The 15,279-nt window shown below is 37.3% G+C and overlaps 1 long non-coding RNA gene across 2 annotated transcripts; it reads left to right on the forward strand.

The window, feature by feature from the left end:
- Positions 1-375: 375 nt before the first annotated feature.
- LOC139129457 (uncharacterized) lies at positions 376-10,324 on the forward strand. Of its 2 annotated transcripts, none has more exons than XR_011551585.1 (3): positions 376-800; positions 7,466-7,585; positions 9,951-10,324. It is a non-coding gene; the product is annotated as an uncharacterized lncRNA (long non-coding RNA). The 2 variants fall into 2 exon arrangements; XR_011551584.1 differs by having other exon boundaries at positions 7,472-7,585.
- The last annotated feature ends 4,955 nt before the right edge of the window (positions 10,325-15,279 follow it).

Below are 15,279 nucleotides of genomic sequence, written 5' to 3' on the forward strand. Positions count from 1 at the left end.
AGGCCTACTTCATATGCCTCACACACGATTATTTCCCAAAGTTTTAATTAGGCCAAATAGCTGCTATTTTTTACCATCTTGAAAAAGATCTCGCCAAATATCCGGCTCAGTGCACTGGTTATATAACACGGAATATTCATGAAGATAAAAATGCGTAAGCTGCTTTGTACATGCAGAGAGGCTGGACTGCAGCATGATGCTAGGGGGTCAATGTGTACAATGATGTACCTTTATCTGGCGAAACACGAAAATATGGTTCTGTTAGCAATATTTTTGTCTAACGAGAGCAAAAAAATAACATTTTCTTCAAGATTGAGTAAAAAATGATAGTTATAATCAAATTCTTTGCAAAGTTCATTTCGTGAATATTTGAGCACTTAAGGAGTCATACTCAGAAGACGCCATTGTTACGATAATGGCGTGGCGTGGCGTCGCTTACATCTGTACATCGTACCATTCCTACCCCGTGATCGTGCCGTCAAGAATCTTCAGTTGTCGATATTTTAGCTTCTACTGACATGTCCCGTCGGTGTTTAGGAATGTCTGCTAAAGAGTCTACCCTTGAATTCCTGGACCATCTCGACGACTATGCGGTACGTTTGAATCTAGTGCCAGTGTGTCATCGACCGTGTCATGCAGTTACGACATGGTCCGACAAGCGGCTAGACGAAACTCGCCAAAACGGAAGAGAGTACCTCTTTTCCGCACCAGCGACAGGTCGACACACACTTCAAGCCTCGATCGTCGCTGAGTCGGCTCTATACCAGCATGGAGGTAGGAAGAGACCTCCATGATACCAGGTAAGCTTATGTATAGCTGCTGTCTTATTTTTAACCAGCCCAATTGTGTCTAACTTCAACTCTAACATACGTCTACTCCTTTTATAAACGTGTTCAGCAATGTCTGTATCCGGCAAAGTATTTAACGTTTGTTTGTTTTAAATCATCGATATTCCTGATAATTTCAATGAACATCGAATTTCAAGGTCACTTTATGCTAAATGTGACTTTTTAGTAGTGGTACATGTATGCACCCCGGGATGACTGTTGATTCATGTCAGGGACCGGACAAAATTAAGGGCGGGGGGAGGGGTTGGTTGGTGTTTTTAAAGGCCTGTGTTGGCACCAGATTGTCTCAACAGAAAATTTACACACCAGATTACAATTTCAATGGAAAACAACAAGCTATCACCCCTCCATAGTCCTCTTACATACTAGAACAAAGGTAATTCCAGGGATCAGCAAAAGTGCCACTTTAAATCCATGGAAAATAATGACCCTTCAAAAAGTGTTAGCAAGACAAATTTTTGTATGACCAGTGAGTCACAGTCTGTATTAATGATCAGGGCTTGACAATTCCTATCACCTGATGCCTGGGACAAGTGAAATTTCCATTCGGGCAAGTCAAAAATGAAATCTGGTTGCCCGCCGGACAAGTTGTTTAAACAACTTCTGCCGCAATCAACGCGAACCTAAGTTGCAGTTTGTGTACGTGTCGCCCAATTTGTGTTGTCGTTCACACAAAATAAATGTCAATCACTGACTTATTTTTGATACAATTGTGACGTTTCTTCTGGGATTCACTTGTCGACTCACACAATGTTGCAATTTTTTGATGATCAACATGAAATTGTTTTATCGTCCAATTAAAAAAGTCGCTTAAAATTTGGCGTAAACAGTATTTCTTTGTTGAATGCTGACTGCTCCGCCCCAACAAATTAGGTAAAAGATCGCAAAACCTAATCACATTGCTTATCGGCGATCGACCCTGCAGTACTTCAAAATCATTTATGTGGCCTCACGAGGTAGATGAACATTGTAGGCAGATAGTTGTGGAGTGATCGCTGTAAATATGAGTATTTTACGGTAATATTTCCACTAACGCAAACAAGGCATTGTGCATTTTCTCGCTGTAAATATGAGTATTTTACGGTAATATTTCCACTAACGCAAACAAGGCATTGTGCATTTTCACGAGCCAGAGCGTAATTTCCGCTCCGCAGACCTACGCAAAAATCAAGCAAGGCTTTTTGCCGTAAAGAGGTACGTAGTTTACGACGATGGGCATTGTGTAACTCTGAGAAACGACGTTGTGATGATTTACGATGGTGCCACGAGGGCCAGCGTGAGTGGGATCGTCTGAGAATTGACGACTCGATGTGATGAATAGAACGATGTTTCTGACAAAAGATCTAAACATAAGCGTTATGATGAGGAAAAAAACGCCGTAGATGTTATCTCCCGAAATGGAAAGCACAGTGGCCTTGGTTGTAATATGACGGTTCCAAAATGTTCTGTACATCGTGTCTCAAATACCCACCATTGCCAAACCATGGAGGTAGGAAGAGACTACCTCCATGGCCAAATGTTTCGCGTTGAATCCATAAGGTCTCACGAGTTTAGTCAACCACATTTGGACTGTTTGGAGCATCGCAGATGAGATCGTGACGGGGACAATGATTGTGGAAATTTTGTGGGTCCCGCTGAGCCCGATACGGTTTCACTTGACAACACCCCGATCGCATGCACTCGCAATGCGTGAACCGAATGACGACGACCAGCGACAGACTGGCAAAGTCGACAACATTGTATGTCCCATGCAGACAGTTTGTCTGGGGAAGTTGAAATAAAAAAGATTTGTACATGGACCAGTGCATGGTAATGTTACATTGTATCTTAATCTTGAACACAGGGTGCCAATCGTAAACTCTCATTTACAACTCGAGCCTCAGACAGAGCTAGTTTTGCCTTTGTACAAGCAGACTTTTGGTCTTTATCAAGTAGCCTTGTTCAACACCAAAGTGGCCACGGCTACAGCTGAAACTACGGTAATAGTGTAAGCAGTTTTATTGCAGTTCACTGCAGTGGCTTCGCGCTCTAATTCTGAAAAGGGTTGTAATAAGATTATGAAGTGTTGCTATACTTTCTTTTGAAATTGCAATAAGTTGAATATGTTGGTAGATTTTTGAATTCAATCCCACAAGTCTCCTAACTCTTGTCACTCAAATTTATGTATGTTCTATGGCTCAATGACAGAAAATAGAATATCAAGGGGCTGCCCTTGATATTTTTTTATCTTTTTTTACTATAGAGGCATTATATCCATGTGCAATTTATTTCCTCTGTCACAATAATATTATTAATTTAGAAGGTTATAAATAGTGCAAAGTTACATGACATAGCATGTGAGTTAATGCCCCACTAGCTGTAACTTGTGAAATTTGTTGACCTCAGAATATGTTCCCATTTTGTCGTGTTTTCTCTGAATTCTACCCTCTGAAGGGATATTGGCTTTTACTGCATTAGGAATATTCCTCTGAGAAACATTTAAACAGTAAACTCAAATTTTAACAGCCATTTTGATTATCGCCCCTTTTCAAAATTGGTAATATTAACAAGGAGAGAGAACATACAATGTCACAGTTGAAAACATTCACCTCTAGGGTGAACATTCAATCTTGGATGTCAAAACAGGGGGGCAATCATGAATGTGGGCCCGTACTCCTGTCCCAAGGGGAACCCTTGAATTTTCTGTGGAAAATACTATAGTCTATCAATATGCGACCTAAATAAAGTAATCAATATATCGAATTTTATTAAAACCCTTTTCCTGCCAGACAGTATCACTTCCCCATCAGCCAAGTCAGTAAAAAATGGTATTGAGCCAAAACATGACATATTTTCACCCACTTGGCTTGGTCTGTTATAGCATCTTTAGTCCAAAAGAATCAAGTTTACAGTTTTGAACAGCTTTCAAATACGGATAGTTTTCAATCGGATTCGAACCCACAACATACGGCATCAGTCGCCTAGCTGAGAGGCCACAGACAGAACCACTCGGCTAAATCTCCACTCCAAAAAAGAGTGGTTCAATAGCCAGGGCTAAGTTGTTACATTTTTAGCTACTATAGACTATAGTCTATAGAAGCTATTGGGATGGGTATCCGTCCGGCGTCCGTCGTCAGTCTGTATGTATGTATGTATGTATGTATGTATGTATGTATGTATGTATGTATGTATGTATGTCCGTTTGTGAGGCGTCCGTCCACTCAAATATCTTGAGAACCGCAGTACTTACTGATTTGATATTTGTTGTGTAGATGAAAAATATGATTTTGAGAAACTATTTTTTTAATTTTTTGATATTGTTGAAAATAGGCAAATTAATGCCAAAAAAGGTGTTTTTGGTAAAAAATCTTCTTCTTCATAACCGCTGGTCAGACAGCTTTGTTATTTGGTATACAGGTCCCTAGGGATAACCCAACTTAGATTTGTTCAAATTGTGATGAAATATGCAAATGTGTATTTTTAAGGAATTTTTTTGTCATTTTTGGTCAAAATTTGACTTACATGGTATGTAATTCTTGTACTGTATAAACCCTATCAATTCACCCAGAAAAAAATAATTAATATGATTTTAAATAATTGAATTAATTAGGAAATCATGAAAGCCAAAATAATTTTAGTGTGGAATTATCAGAAAGTTCAACTTTTTTGACAGTTCATAGTGAAATGCTTACCATCTTGGAGGATTAAAACATGTAAAGGCAACTTTCCTGAATCCCAACTTTGATATATTCTGAACCACCATTTATGTTATCTAAAAGAAATTGCTCATAATAGTTTGTCATGATAGGGTGGTCAAATAGAGATAGAGAAAGTTCTAATTTCCATTTATGGTTGACTTGGTAAGGATAAAATAAGATTACTTTTTGAGGAAAAAAATAGAGTGGTCAATTAAAAGAGTGGTCAAAGTGATAGGGTTTTTATGGTAAAGCTGAGCTGTAAGATTCCTCTTGCTATTTATAGCAATTATGCAATCTGTGTAAACAGTGCAATGAAAGTGTAACATGATTCCTTATAATGCTTTTGATGACCTTGAACTTCTTAAGTTACAAACATTTGTCTCTTCAGTGTGCTTTCTCTGAGTACGTACAGTCTCAACTTATTCAACAGAACTTACTTTCAATGTTAATTTGAAAGTTAAAATATGCTTGGGTAATAGGATGAAAATACTGATATTAAAAGATAACCTGCTCAAGATTCTTTATAACCTGACAGATAGCTGTTTTTTATGACGTAAATCTTGATTTAAGCAAGTCTTGTTTACTTTAATTAGAATGTAATTAACTCTCGTTTATTTGCTATTATAGACTAATATAGTCTCATGAAATATGCAAATCTGTATTTTTACGGAATTTTTTTCCATTTTTGGTCAGGCCATCCTGAAATGAGCTATCAAAGATATCCACCTTCTTCATCAATACATGTGTCACAAAAGGTTATTCTCTACATAACACAGCAGAGCTCTGTCAACTGTTGGGTCGCTTGTTTTTTCAAAACCGCTGGTCAGACCGCTTTAATATTTGGTTTACATGTCCCTAGGATGACCTTAGTGAGATAATTTCATACAGTCAGGAAATACTTAATTTTGTATCCATGTCTATAGTAGCTTCAGGGACTTTGGCCCTATGTTTCTGACTGAGACCGCTCAACACGTTGTAGTTAAAATACACCATATGAAATATGTTGTATTTCATTAATTTTAACCATCTTGACCTGGTGGTGAAATATGGACTTGCCAGGAATAGGGTTAAACATACGGGTAACTTGTATGTATTAGGAAATTTATGATCATTTGTTCTGACCAAAAGGTTTTGCTCTTGAAAATCAGAAAACGATGCTGTTCAAAACGAGCATAACTGACCTGCATGGATGCTTTCCTTGCAGTGTTCAACGTTTGTATGGACTGTGACATTGTAGACTCTTCAATTTGAGGGCATACCCAACATTTACATTCATCAGCAATGCCACATGCATACAGCTCCAATGCACTGTTGACTCTACATCAGTCCTTTCTACCCAACTTCCTTTGCAGCACCTTATATCCACCAAAATTTAATCAGCTGTGTACAGGTTTATATTTATGTCATAAAAGCATTTATCATTACTTTTTGCACAGAAACAGTGATTTGTTGAAGTTATCCATGAAAATGAATATCAAAATCAGGCAATATGGAGACCTTTTTAGCCTCCACAAAGCATGCCGGGAGAAATGCCCAGATGATGATGTAACGTTTTCGGGTTTTGGTGCATTGACTAGGGGGTCTGATCTAGGGAGTCTCATAAACAGCTTAGATATTATGCCTGCCTGTAAGTATTACAGATGTACTAATAATCGTGCGCGAGATTTCAATAAGGCATTCTGCATGATTCGAAACCTGAAGTGAAAACAACGCCTCTAAAATTGTTGCTGGGAAAGATTGGCACGACATGAGTTTTCAAAATTATAAGTACAGTGTGTGTTTTTATGTATGCAAAGACCGTTTCCAAGAATTTTTCCCGACATTTTTCCCAATGACTAGTTGTGAGGTTGTGGCTTTCAGATTTTAACCATTCTCAATTATTTTCCCAAGACTGCACAATTGACAGCAGAAAACGGCTGCTTGGATTTGCAATCTCTTCCTACCTCCATTGCGGTTTCTAATTACCGGTAACTCACGATTAGAGTTCAAAGTGAGTTGTGAGAACAGGAAAATTGTAGTGTGTAGTTTATGACTGTACTTTGAAATGATAAATTGAAATTTCATTTAGTGCCCCTAGAACATGAAAGTGTGTTTGAAGTTTAATTTAGTGCCCCTGAGAACATGAAAGTGTGTATGCACAACTATTGTTTGTTGGATGAAGGACACTCCATTTAGAGTCCGGTTCAAAGTTATAAGGTTGAAGGCAAAGTGTGTCCATTGGGCAGTAGCTCAATACAAACGCACAGTAGATCAGACCCCTAGTGATACCCCCTATCCAGGTTTTTGCTGGTATGTACGGTGGGATTTAATGTTTGGGCAAATATTTAATCACATCGCAATCTTTATCTTGGCCAAAGTTGCATGTACAGTCCCAGTGGGTAGTTAATAATAAGTGTATACATCGCCAAAATCAGTGCATTCTCACAAACTTATTTCGGCTTGAATATAAAAAAAACAATGCTAGAAGATACAGCTAGTCGGGGCTTTAAGTGAACATGAGATTAATTCTAATCTTACCTAAACATGATATGTCATTTTATTTCGCATCATTTCAATTCATTTTTTTAACTTTCTAAATTATTTCTATTTATGCTGAAATAGAAATGTGGTGTTATTTTTAACATGCTATGATGCACATTTTGGATATTTATATGACCATCGATGTAAAAAAGAGTCAATTTTTCATCAATGGTCTGACAGTCTACAAGCTCTGAGATACTGCAGGAATGCATAGTGCAGTGTGAATCCAATTATGTTGAGCCTTTTCAGGCCATGAAAATGCTTGATATATTTCTGATTCAAATATGTGTCGATGGACTGTCAGATTAATATGGTTATTCATCGTCATTATTGTCACTTGAAATGTGATTCATCATCTGTGTTTGAGACATTTGATTTTTCTCAGTAGGATTTTTAACTCTTTTTTTATATTTCTGCAAGTTGCAGGTCCCCTGGAGGTACATGTATTTATTAGGCGTTGAACAAATAGGGAAAGTGTAGTGCCCAAAGGAATGACAGTCACACAAAAAGGCATGCCAACAACTGGGAACAATATGAGAGGTATGTACTACAAAGTCTGCACTGATAAGTTTTTAGTCTAAAGTAATGAACTTTGAAGGGCAAGTTAACCAAAGCACCAGTGTTGGTGAATTATAGTACATGAACATGGTTAAGCAGAACCATCATGACATGTACGACAATTTTACTTAGCTGAACTTTGATGTTTGGTTATATTTGCAGGTCACCTAACAGCCATAAGCGACAAAATCTGCCTTTATAATCTTCTTTTGAAGATAGAACAATGTAATAGATAGTGATGCAGCTTAGCCCATGTCAAATTTTGAAATCACAATGAAATATGTAAACCCTGGAAATATTATAGAAGAGCATAGTGTTGAAACAACTTCAGGGGCTCTTCCATGAGTTCCAAAACACAAATGTACATGACATACAATAATTGCATAGTCAAACCAAGGAAATGTTCTTTTTAACACTGTCTCCTGACACTGGCCAAAATACTTGAATGAATCCATGAAGTGTAATTATGAACCTTGTCTGGGAAACAAAACTTTGAAACAATATCACAAGACAAACTGAGGTTGCAGAGTCTGTTGCAAATTGTGTAATGAAAGATGAAACAAGCTTCTGTTCTGATAACATGTTCCAGATTACATGACATGCTCAAAAACCATATTTTATCTTTTACTAAAATTGAACGAAACTATTTTCCGAACAACATACAGTGTGCAAGAAAACCATTGCTTTTTTTCAAAAATTGTAGCATAATGTAAATTTTGGGGAATTGTACTGTCCCAAATACACAAACATGACCAACCAACAGATCACTAGCATGTGATTTCCAAACATTTAACAAATTCACCGCTCTCCCCTGTAATGAATCTAGCAAGTATGTTATTGTTATTCAATCACCGTAATTCAAATGACATAATCCAGCGGGGACTCCATGTATGTCATCAGTGATGACTTCTAGATCAAGTACCGAAAGATTAACTTTTAATCCATACTATTACTGACACACATACACAGTCACTTCAATCTTTGATTTGGGTGATTCCCCAGCATAACATGCCCTCTTTTTAGTTCAATATATGTATATGTTACAAGGCTCTGTAGGTCAAGGCTGCATGATACAAAAATATTTCTATCTTCAATATTCCATCCTAATTTGACAGATTTAATATTCTAACCTATAGATCCTACTGTATTAGTTCTCGGCCAACGTACAAAGACTTGGTCCATTTGCTAAAGCGCATAATTGACCATTCGCTAAAGCGCATAATTGATGACATGTTTTGCAAAATATTATTGGAAGCACGACCATACTCCATGTGTCTGGGAGGTACAATGATTTTACAGTCTCTCTTAACAAAAACAGGAATATTTAGTCAATAACATAGGCAATGAATCAGTGAAAAAACATTTTGGTCTTCATATTTGTATATTTAGGCATAAACATGTCAGTTTGATGTACAACAGTACATAGATGACCAGTTTATTCAATAAGGGAGCATTCAGTTATTACAGCCGGGGTAAGCCAGCACAATTTGAAGGGGGATGCGGTTCACCTTAAATATGAAAATTGCAAAGGGGAGGTCATGTATTTTTCAAAAAGCATTGGGGTCAGTCAATTTTCTTATTATAAGTAGCTGTCCTGTTAAAAAGAAGTTTTAGTGTTCAAAAATATTCTGGGAGATAAATGATTCGCATGATTTCACTCTTGGTAGTCATTTAACTGTAAATCGAAACAAAAGTATAATTATCTGTCACATGAACATCTTGCTGTTGAAACTCTGAGACTTGTCTTATTGTAAATCGAGCTCATGGGGGGCAATGAACAATTTCTATTACTTACGTATTAGAGATATAGCAACTTTTGTCAGGGAAAATATGTAAGTGACCTGTATACCACTAGTACCATGAAAAGTGAAATAGGTTTAGTTGAAATTCAAATATCAAAACTGTTGTCCACATCTGAACCTTCAAACACCGTAATTTAATCAAATACATTTGTATCAATTGTCAAACACCTCAGAAAGCACCGATTGTGTTTAAGACTAAAAGATTCCGTCGTGTGCAGGCGCTCCGGCGCACTGCGACCCTTTACCAGGTAGGTCGCAATGCACCCGGAACGCTCGCATGCAACGGAATCTTTCAGTCTAATTGTGTTTGTGAATTATTCATAGTTTTCTCATAGACTCCAATGTATAGTGAATCAACATTTCAGTGAAATTCAGAAATCAAATTTCTTGCATACAGTGTACATATCAACTTTTAACCATTCTTGTCTAGTGAAGTACTTTAAAATGAATTATCAAATGTCTATAAATACACGGATTTAAACAAAAACAAACAAAATTGATGATGTACAGTCCTGATGATTTATTCTGTGTATCATTATTTTCAGGAACTGAAATACATACAATCTGGGTTATCCAAGGACTAGCATCAAGCTGAAGACATTTTGATAGTTGTGTGTGTTTCTTCTGAGGATAGCGAACATGACAGAAGTTGCAACGGTGGTGCCTTTATTCGGAGACTCTTGCCATGGGATAGAGAAAGAAGTGAAACTGCATATGGAAAAACACATGCATCAAAGGCAATGCATATTGAGGCTACCTTGCATTTAGGGCCTGGTATCAATCAGATCAGAGCCTGACAGACACATGACAATACCAGCAGCATTGACAACTCAATACAGGACAATGTTTAATGTACATGTATAAGCATATTTTATACATTTTCTTGATTCTGCCAAAGGCTTAGTGATGTATTTTTAGTTCGAACAAAGACCACTCAACTTTTGAATTTTGTTAACCAGACAGAGGCTGTACTCATGAAAGTCCAACTGGGACACTTTCCATATGTTATTACACCAACTGAGTTATAATCAGTGATTAAGCTGAATACCCAAAGCTGTACATGTGTGAATATGTGGACTGTACTCGACGGATTACTGGCTGAGTTATAAGACCAATAATGCTGTCTTAGTCTCTTCAGTGGCCATATTTGATATTTCATGAACAATGTGTAAAAAATGAGGTGCATCTTTGCAAACAAATTTTACAGATTAAGTACACCACTTACAACTGCAATTATTTTTGGCAACACTGTAGCTTTATGTACATGCAATGTGCTTGAATCTTAGCTCGAGTCTAGGTTGTAATCAAAATATTTGTATGGCAATTTTCAATGATATGGCAGAACTCATTATCATGTGTGATCTGTAATAGATACTAGCAATGCAACACAAAACATAGCTAAATGTGGAGTCTCTTTTCTACTTAGACATCCAAACACCCGGTACATCCAATTTTATTTTAAATCTTAGAGAACAATGGATTATTATTTATTTGTTATAATTAAAGCCATAATTGCTGTGTAAAGTGAGTCAAGTTAAATCAATTCTCAGATACTTGGTTGACACTTCAATATTGCATCTAAGAAGAAAACAATAAGTGGTTTTTTTTTTGTTTTTCACATGAAGTATATTGTATTTTGAGGAAGTTTGAGGAATTCATTCTGTATTTTTTGTCCCATGTGATTTCCTATTTAACTATTTTAAATAAACATTTAAAACCGATACCTCTTCTATGATCTTGCTTTGGTAGATATGTGTGTATGTCAGATGGGTTAAATGTGCAAAGTAGTTAATACAACAATGATATTAATGTAGTTAATGATTGCAAAACTACAGTACAATAGGTGCAAAAACAGAACAATCAGGTTCATATTTGGACCTACAAGATCCAAATTACAGAAGATTGAATATGTTTCTTTATGTTGTGCATAAAGATGTATAAATACAAATCAGGTTGATGCATAAATGTGAATCTTTATGCATCTGTAATGTCCTGCATAAAGGTGATTAAATTTAGTCAGCCATTAAACCCTTTATGCACAAGCATAAAGTTTCATCTTTATGCTGCATAAAGATGATTACAGATCATCTTTATGCAACTTTATGTCACCTTTATGCTGCGCATAAATCTAGATTTTCATCTTGTGTTGATGATGGCCCCCCTGTCCGGCACTCAGGATTTCCAACCAGCGTTAAAAGTGCCGTCCAGCACTTGCTGTTACAATGAGGTCATCATTTAGTTCATAAAATTGCATGAAGAGATTACAAATTTAAAAACGATGGTATTATAGAATCCCTTTCAAATAAAATGCTGTTTAAACAATACTAGCAGTTAATTAACGTACGCTGATTTTGCATACGAAAAGCTATTTTTGTATGAATGTTTATACCCTATAAAGAAAGTACGGTAGCGATAATCAGCACAACAAAACAGGACTTCAGCACAACAAAACAGGAATTTTACTAAAACGTACTCTTCAATTTAAGTTCAGACTCACATTGCGGAAAGGTGCATGCAATGCAATGAAAGTCACGAGCAAACTTTGGTGTCAAGGGATCCAGTCTTTGAATTATCAATGAACACTCACTTATTTTTCTGGTCAAAAGCCAAAGGCTACTTGTCCATCGCAACAAGCCTCTCTGTTTGAATCCGCGTGTTCATTTTTAGCCGGATGCCAACCAAATTGACCGGCTACTTCCGTATTTGGCCGGTTACTTTTCAGTAATGTTTCGCTCTCTAGCCCCGAAATTCTGGTTTTGATAATAATATTTTGATATTTGTTGTCTTGCAAGCCGGAGATAACATTTCAGAAGTGCCTATGTGGCTATATGTAATCTAGCAATTTACGCGGTGAACTTGTTGCTATCTTGTACCAGCCTGTAGTACCGCGGCGATCTGCGAACGTGTACTGTATTGGGAATCGCTCTCGAGGTCATCCTTGCTTTCCCGACTACAGCCCGAATTATTCCGACGTTCACATCGGGTGCAACTTACCATTGGACTGACTTACGCCCACCAATAGCCGGCCATTTCCGAATAAAGCCGACGTTTGTTCCTCTCAAACGCGAAAGAGAAGAAAGTCTCAAACGCGGAAGAGAAAGTCGACGCTTCAGAGCTTTTGTTTTCTGCGTAAGAGTTGGGCCTTGTCTGATGGGTAGGTTTTTGATCAAATGTAAAGCAACCAAAAGTTACTGAGTCTCATTTTTCATAGTTTTGAAACGCCACGTCAATCCATCCATAGTCGATCATAGATCTACATCGCGTTTTGTGGAGGGGCCGTGGTTTAAGCGGAAGGGAAAGTCTACGCGGGAGTCTACGCTTGAAAACGTTGATTTTCTGCGTAAGAGTAGGACTTTGTCTGTTGGTTGCCGGAGGTTTTAGATCAAATCTAAATAAACAAACAATTTTTTGGTCTCATTTCTCGTACTTTTGAAACGCTACGTCGATCACAGTGTCAAATTTCAGGTCGACCACAGTCCCTCTATCCACCGGTCTGGAAACGCCTATTGTAAAAGGTGTCAATCACCTTGACCGCACAGCCAACCCGCGATACGAGGGGCAGTCACGTGATAATGCGTAGCTTGGGTTTGTCCTGCATGCCACAGTCCCCGATTGTGTGTACGCTTTTTTCGATTTTTCGCTGTTTTTGGCTCTATCAAGTGTTCTCTGCGTCTATCTACGACACGAAGACAGAAATCATCATATCCTGAAACCGGTGTTTGTTTTTCGTGATCCTTCTCCCATCGTAAATGATGATAGTGTGCGATAATTTCTGGGGTTGATCGCTGCGAGTGTGTTGACGTAGCACAAGCAACGGCTGGAATCAAACCGGAAAATTTGTCGTCGCTTTCTCTTGCAATGCTAGTATTCAGTGCCTCCAAATATGATAAAATATGTTTTCTGTGTAATATTCTGTGAAATCATGTCTGTTAACTGAGCAGAATAGGAAAGACAACTGCAGAAATGCATGGATAGAGGGACTGTGGGTCGACCGATATTGCATTATGTGTAAGCTTTACTGTGTCACAATCGACTAATCGACTGCAGGTGTGTTGTACACATACGGCGTCGTACAGGTTGACGTTGGGTGTCGTCAATTTGAATTTTATCAAACATGAACACTAGAATATAGTTCTCTTTTTGAGAGAAATTTGCGAGAAATGGACACGCTGTATTGCGAGAAGTAAGCGAGAAAACATACTTTCTTGCAATCAAGCTGCGAGAACTGTGCTTTCTCGCATGCATCTGCGAGAAACTGAATTCTCGCAATCAATCAGCGAGAACTATGTTTTCTCGTTCTGCATCTGCGAGAAATTGTGAAATTTTTGTGAAATGCTTACACAGAAGAATACAATTTCTCGCAGATTCAAAGCGAGAAAACAAATTTCTCGCTGACTGATTGCGAGAATTCAGTTTCTCGCAGATGCTGGGCGAGAAAACACAGTTCTCGCCAGCTGTTTGCGAGAAAATTAAATTCTCGCTAAGTTATTGCGAGAAAGTTATGTATTCTCGCTTACTTCTCGCAAAAAGCGAGAAAGTGTCCATTTCTCGTAAATTTCTCGCAAATTTCTGTACTAGTTGTATGTACGCCCCATGGATAAAACGCCATTGAAGATCTCCTTCTTTTTGGGGAATTGGACTGAGATAACAAGAAGTGTACAAAGGTTTGATATTTTCAGGAAGTAAAAGCAGATCTTTCGAAATCGTATCTTGTCGTTATTGTTGCCATGAAAATTGGACATAATCAAGAATTTATATATGCTACCCTTTTCAAATTAATACAAGGGACAATTCAAAATAATATGGTGATCAGTGTCTTTACAAATAAGTTCAAAAGAATACGAAGGACGATGACAAGAATGAATAACATTCAAATCAATTTCTTCTTCAAAATAACTTCGGATTTTGTTTTTCCATTCACAGATAACATAATCAACCAACTTATTGACCGTATTTGATAAAATGCTATCCGAATGAATAGAATCAATGTTTTTAACTGGCTTGGGGAGCGCCAAGTTTTTTGGAAAGGGTCAAAAAGATAACCAACTTTTGTACTGTCAGCACAGTCTAATAACGTGATTAACAAGGGTGCTATCAAGAGAATTTGAAAAACAAACACGATCATTGTAAAAATGTCTTTGATTGAAAATACATGACTTCCAGACTCTCAAAAGCTCAAGATAAAATTTAGGAAGAAATTCTGGAACAGACTGAAAATTGACTGTAAAAAGTTGAGAGGTGTAATTGAGATTATCAACACTTCGAAAATAAAAATCAGCAAACAAAAATGAAGGATGATCCAGACCTGAATACAGATATATTTGAAGATAATTTAACCTGAAAGCTTTCAAACGTGAAGAGAGATCGATAAGATTTTGCCCTCCTAACTTCAATGGAGCAAAAACTGTTCGACTTGGCAACCAATGTTTTCCTTGCCAGAAGAAATCAAGAAATTTGTGCTGAATGTCATCAATGATAAAAGCAGGAGGACAGAGGCAAATTAAACGATGAAAGAGTTTGGTTGCAGCAAGTTGATTAATAACGATAACACGGCCTTGGAATGACATAGCAGGAGCATATCTATTCCACCAAGATAACTTATTGTCAATCTTGGTAACACACTCACTCAAGTTTTTTGAAAAATACTCATTACTGTTGACCAAATAAGTACTAATGATTTTGAGACCAATACTATTCCACAGAATGTCAAGCGGATAGTTAATTTTTGCAATAATAGCATGCTCATAGACAGAAATTCAATATTTAAACCTCAAAAATCAGTGTCACAATTAATAAAAGTCATCAGCATAAGCTGAAAGTATACATTTACGATCTCCTGAATTTGGAATCATAACACCTTAAATACTCTTATCT

Source organism: Ptychodera flava, chromosome 3, assembly GCF_041260155.1.
Source record: "Ptychodera flava strain L36383 chromosome 3, AS_Pfla_20210202, whole genome shotgun sequence".
NCBI lineage: Eukaryota > Metazoa > Hemichordata > Enteropneusta > Ptychoderidae > Ptychodera > Ptychodera flava.